This window comes from Myripristis murdjan, chromosome 9 (assembly GCF_902150065.1).
Source record: "Myripristis murdjan chromosome 9, fMyrMur1.1, whole genome shotgun sequence".
Taxonomy (NCBI): Eukaryota; Metazoa; Chordata; class Actinopteri; order Holocentriformes; family Holocentridae; genus Myripristis; species Myripristis murdjan.
Genome location: NC_043988.1, coordinates 20,723,239 through 20,729,238, shown reverse-complemented (window position 1 = coordinate 20,729,238; position 6,000 = coordinate 20,723,239). Strand labels below are relative to the sequence as shown.

General features: G+C 43.6%; 1 protein-coding gene across 1 annotated transcript in view; it reads right to left on the bottom strand.

Moving 5' to 3' along the window:
* Positions 1–6,000, bottom strand: part of frmd3 (FERM domain containing 3) — a 71,886-nt gene that overhangs the window by 11,250 nt on the left and 54,636 nt on the right. The window lies entirely within an intron of this gene.

The following is a 6,000-nucleotide window of genomic DNA, read 5'->3' as shown; positions in this document are numbered from 1 at the left end:
ACATTACAATCTTAATATACTTTATATGTGTCTGAAAGCAAAACATGAAGGATCTTCTTTGGGTCCCTCGCTGAAAATGATAGTAATATTATTATTAACTTCAAAGTTTTTTAGTAATCATCCATCGCTTCTTTCAACCCTTTCGCGCTCTGCAACTTAACCTCATGTCAATAATCTGAAAATTTGATCTGCAACGGAGAGCTCAGATTACAAGATCAAACAGGAACACCCGACCCCAGACTTACTCAAGCCTGCTCTCCTGCTGCCTTCCTGTTTCTCTCTCAAAATTTTGCTCTCATCCTCCTCTCTATTCCCTCACTGTTTTCCACTTTCACTCTCACCTCTCTCCCTTCCAACCAGCGCTTTCGCTCTGTGTCCAGTTAGCTCAGATACCAGCAGGTCTGTATTCAGATCAGGTGATTCACACTATGAGTCGCTACATTGCTGTGTGGCTACAACACACACACACAGAGTAGGGTTTTCCCCGCTGCCAGGGGAAGTGTTGACAGGGCTATTTATCTTTGTCGAGACACCATTCAACCTCACCGTCAACACCTTTAAAGTATATTTATCTGTAAAAGGCGGCATTAAAGATTTGTCCCATCAATTATGGCTACTAAGCTCCTCTCCTGTCAGGTGAATTGATTTGTCAACTTCAGCAAGACGCATATCTATCTATCTATCTATCTATCTATCTATCTATCTATCTATCTATCTATCTATAGGGTGATGGTGTGGTCTCATTCTCGGTAGTTGTCTTTGGTCACCAACAGGCCCTTCACGCTCAGCTGCTGCCCTTGGCCTGGTTTGAGTCATGAAAACCTCCGAGGTACCTGCGCTGCATTAAGATAAGGATCCATCTCAAGTGGCAAATACTAACACATTTCAGCTCAGAAGTGATTCTACACTGAGATATTTTGCATGGTATCCGCACTGCATTGCTAAAATCTCACTATGTGGTGATAGTTTACGCGAGCGTAACTGCATCAGATCTTAATCGTGATGATTTGTTGATCCCACCAGGCAAATATCCCTCCTCTGCCCCCCTTCACACGCGGGCCATCTTTTTTTTTCTTTTAAACAAAAACAAGATTTATTTTTAAATCCAAGCCCTTCCCTTGGCGAAATTATTCAGAATGCTGAAATGGGTTTCATGAGGTTAGTAAACTTACTCATCTCATAAAGGACCTTGTAAAACTGCAACTGTAGTGCAAGCGTGACGATTAACAACATCAGAGCGGAGTGTTTTATGTGATCGCAGCACTGAGCAGCTCTCACAAGCAGTGCTCCATTCAAGCGACTCTGCTCACGTTTTCACTCACCATTCAAACATCTAAAGTGCCTCTCTGCCTGCCTGCCTGCCACCTTGCCGGTTTACACATCCAGTCATAAATAACTGCATGACACTTGTGTCAGTGATAAATAATACTTTACACAGCAAATTAAAAAGGGGTAATTAGGCATTCATGCTTAAGCATTACCTCATAGACATTTATGTTTCTTTATGAGTGTGTTCAGCTACGTCAACACACAGTAAAAGTGTATGTGTATGCTTGCTCACTCATGAACATAGACCAACACACACACACACACACACACACACACACACACACACACAGGCATTAAAGAGGTACAGTATCTCAGTAGTTTGTGGTCTCTTGAGAGTCTCAGATGTTTACACCACCACCACATCCACCACCTCAGTATGGACTTAAAGGTCGAAAATAAAGAAATATATGTTTGAGAGGCAAGGCCAGTCATGCTAAAGCCTCCATGTAATCTGTTAAAGCAATGTTTAGGTAAAACATGCAAGCTTCAGTAAAAAAAAAAAAAAAAAAAAAAAAAAAAAAATTCGCTAAAGTTCACTATACCTCAGAAAATGTAATAAAAGCTAACCTAAACCAAACTTTAGATATATGAATCAATCTTAATAATTTCTATGCCTTTACAACCCCATATAACTCTTCTTTGGTGTACTTTTCTGAGGTCCCATACCAGTTCCGGCGACGCGTCCCCCGTGCCCCACCAGCCGCACGTAAACGTCCCGTGCCGTGTGATTGGCTATACGTAGATGCAGGCTACGGCGGGTCGTTATCTTCACCTGGCACCGCAGGGCATCCGCTGCCACCATCGACGATGCCTGCTCCTGCAAACCCTCTCCTGGGTGGAAAACTTCCAGGGGCCCGGCCTGTCCCTCTTCCTGGATCCCCAAACCCTCCAGTCTCTCTGGGGCTGCGTCCAGTTTGAGCAGCCCCGTCCTGCCCTGGCTCCCACAGCTCTGGGTGCCCCCTATGTGGGGGAGGTTGTCAACGTCCAGCTCCAAACTCTGCCTGAGGCCGTTCCCAACATCGCTGCTGTTTCTGTGTTCAAGAACCTCCATGGTTTCATCTGATGACAAACCTGGACCCAGCTGTCTGCGGTAAGACCCACACACACACACCCTGACTGACCGGGCTGCCAGCTGAGCTCCTGGGCTGAGATGGGTATGATCACACACGCCAAAATACTCTCACATGGACACACACACACACACACGCACACGTATACATGCACATAGCGAGAGATGGTGAGAGACATACACCAGACACATTCTCTCTCTCACTCTCTCTCTCACTCCCTCTCTCTCCCTGATGCACACACAGACATGACGGGCCCTCCCGTGAATGTCAGCGATGTTAACAAAGAGTTGGGGGGGCATTAGAGGAGGATCAGGCCCAAAGCTGCTGTTTCTATATATAACCTGGTGATAGAGGGGCAGCTAATCTAACACTGATTACAGACAGGCAGGCCTGACCTGGGATGGGACGGGGGGAGCTTTCATTTCGTCTCTGTGGGTTTTCTGTATCTGTGTTTAAAGCCATCAGATGTCAAACTCCAATAGCCTTTTTTCCCGGCTTATCAGACATCTTTATACCTGTCTCACTGTGTATCTGTTACACACGACTAGATGCATACAGACATCTGGGCAGACACACACATCTGCTTTCAACTGTGCACTCATCCTGGCCAATCCAACTGATATTACACACAGGCAGGCCTGGACTGCAATAGAGTCAATTGTGGGATTAACAGGAGCTGAATTATATTTTGTCTGAGAAAAAAAGAAAAAGAAAAAGAAAACTTGTGAGGATGTCCCTGCTTTCAGGTCTGTTTAAATGTTTAGCAAGTGTGTCTTAACAATGTTACATGTTTTTCAGGTCAGAATGGCAGCAACAGAAGTGTCAAATACTGAAGTCTGTGTGTGTGTGTGTGTGTGTGTGTGTGTGTGTGTGTGTGTGTGTGTGTGTGCTTTGGTTGATAAGACAGGGACAAGTTGTACAAACAGAGCAAGGTCAGCACTGACCTTGGGTCAGCTTCCTGTTTCCCCTCTAATGGCTGAGATTAGTGCTCTGAATATAGACGGGGATCCTGGACCAGCACTTGGGGGACACTTTATCCCAAACTCCTTGGGACACCCGGCCTACAGAAGTCATCATTTAACTCTCAGTCTTTCAGAGTTCAGCACTGAATGCCACACTGTGCAAACAAACCACATATTACTGTACATCCGCATCTCATCTCATCTCTTTTCATTTTTTCTTTTTCTTTTTTCTTTTCTTTTCTTTTCTTTTCATCTCAAATGAAGACTTTGAAATTCTGCACAAGTTCGGCAAAGTAAGTGTGTTAGTATCTTTTTCAATCATGGACTCAAGATTTAATCCACAGCTAAAGTAACCATATTAAACTTTAACTTTAATTAGACCTTCAGGTTACTGCTAAGAAATAAAATCTTGTTCAAGGCAAAAAGAAACATTCAACATTATTCAGTAGGGGAATTATAGACAAAGCAGCCAATATAAAGACATTAAAAAGGAATGTAACATCTATAACATTTTCTTGAATATTTTACACCTGTAGTTTGTTAAGAGCTTTTCTGTTTTACAACAAACAACACAGTGACAGACTCTTTCAGACTAAATCTCTTGATTACTTCGACTGTGTGCTGTGGTTGGTGCATAAAGCTCTTCATCTGATGACTACCTCCTGCCCCTCCCAAGATGATCAACTCAGACAGTTGAGATGGTTGCTGCTGCAGCTCTTTGACCCTGAGCCAAGACAGAATTGAGTTTCCTCTAAATGGGATGAGGGAGATGAGGGAGAGAGAGAGGCAGAGAAAGCGAGAGGGGGCTCATAAATTGAGCCTGGCGGAGGAGGTGCGAGAGAGAAAAGATGTCTATCTATGAATAGAGTGAGAACAGGACAGTGTCCTTGTGTACATGTGAAGGCCCAAAGAGCATGGGAGTGGTGGAGGGAGGGGGCGAGGAAGAGAGGGTGGAGGGCTGGAGAAAGTGAGGGAGAAGGAGAGGAGGGAGGAGGTAACGGGAGAGGAGCAGCTCCATGTCTGCAAGAGAAAGATGGTAACGTCCATGAGGAGAGGATGGATGGACAGATGAGAGAGAACTTAAGAGAAATACAGCAGCAATAACTCAGTGGTAGTGATATGCTCTTGGCAAGGTGGTGATATTGCATGTCCCAGTACACACACACACACACACACACACACACGATGAATAAGAGATGACAGACAAGATTTGCCACCTACTGCCTCTCCCTCTCTTCTTATTTCTCCTGCTTCCTCTTTCTCTTCTAATTTCATTTCATCATCTGTTTGCTTTTCCTTTTCATCTCCAGCCACCTCTAAATCCTCATGTAATTTGACCTTTCATTTGTCTGACGTTCATCCTCACTTCCTCCTGCTATAGTCTACTTTACCACTCACTCCACCTCTCTTTCTCCTCTCTCCTCTGTTTTGCGCACATCCTTCCAACCACTTTTTCATTCTCAGTCCAAATAGCTATTTTCTCTTCTCTCACACTCTCGTTTTCTCTTTTCTCCGCCTCTCCCCATCCCATCCCATCGCTTGTCTTTGTCTTGTGTCTCTGTTTGGTTCTGTTCCCCCCCTCACCTGCTTCCCGCGACTTGTTTTCTTTGCCTTAACAAAGAGATTCATGCTTCCATCAGATAATACATTGTGGTTGAGAGGGAAAACGGAGAGAGACGGAGAGAAAGAGTGAGGATGACATGTAAAACGGGTCATGAGGTGGACTGAAACCTACAGCGTTGTGAGCACCCTTTGCAGACTATATTTACACCTGTCAGGTGGTGCTTAGGGGGAAAAAGCCTTAAAATACCACCTACTCTAACCTGAGCTGCTTCACTGCGTTTCCTCTTGGGCTGTTTTCTCCTGAGTTTTCTCTTGCTCTGCTCCACTACATCACCTGGTATGGAACAAAAAAAGGACCCTACTTATGTTGTGCCTTGTTCCTCGTGGTTAACGCCTCCAATTGCAGTCTTTCTCATCGGGGCAGAGCTGATCCAAGGTCAGCTGTGAGCCTGGTGTCAGCATGCTGAACAGATGGGCAGTGTAACTTATACAATTGCTTTCATGCAGCACACATATGGCTACGCACTCCCATGTGAACTGTTTGCATGAAAGCACTCTTGAAATGATCACCATTACTTTAATTTCCTGGAAAACAGAAAATCTTTCATGGCGATGTTGCACCAGTGGGTGTAAATAAAAAAATTCAACCAATAAAACACTCACAGATTTTTTTTTTTTTTTTTAAATCCCGCCCTTCCGCCCATCTAATTAAATAAAAATGTTTCTAACACCTAAATGTACATAACTGATATCCTACTGATTTACATTTTTGAAACATCCTGTTATAACAAAAAATACATAAACTCACTAAAATATTTCGCACACGCTCACTACATCTCATACTTTTTAGCATCTGGCTGTTTAAGTCTCTCTAAAACTCATCATTCACTTAGTTCACAATATACCACCAAGTCGTCATCCTAATGCTAGATTTAAACTGCTATTTATATTTCTACGTTTACACTGAAGGCATTTAGATTGAACTGGGAGATGTAGTATATTACAAATATTCAAACTGACAGTAAAGCCTACAGATGCAAAGGCTAAAATGAAGGAAAAACATTATAAAGTAAAGA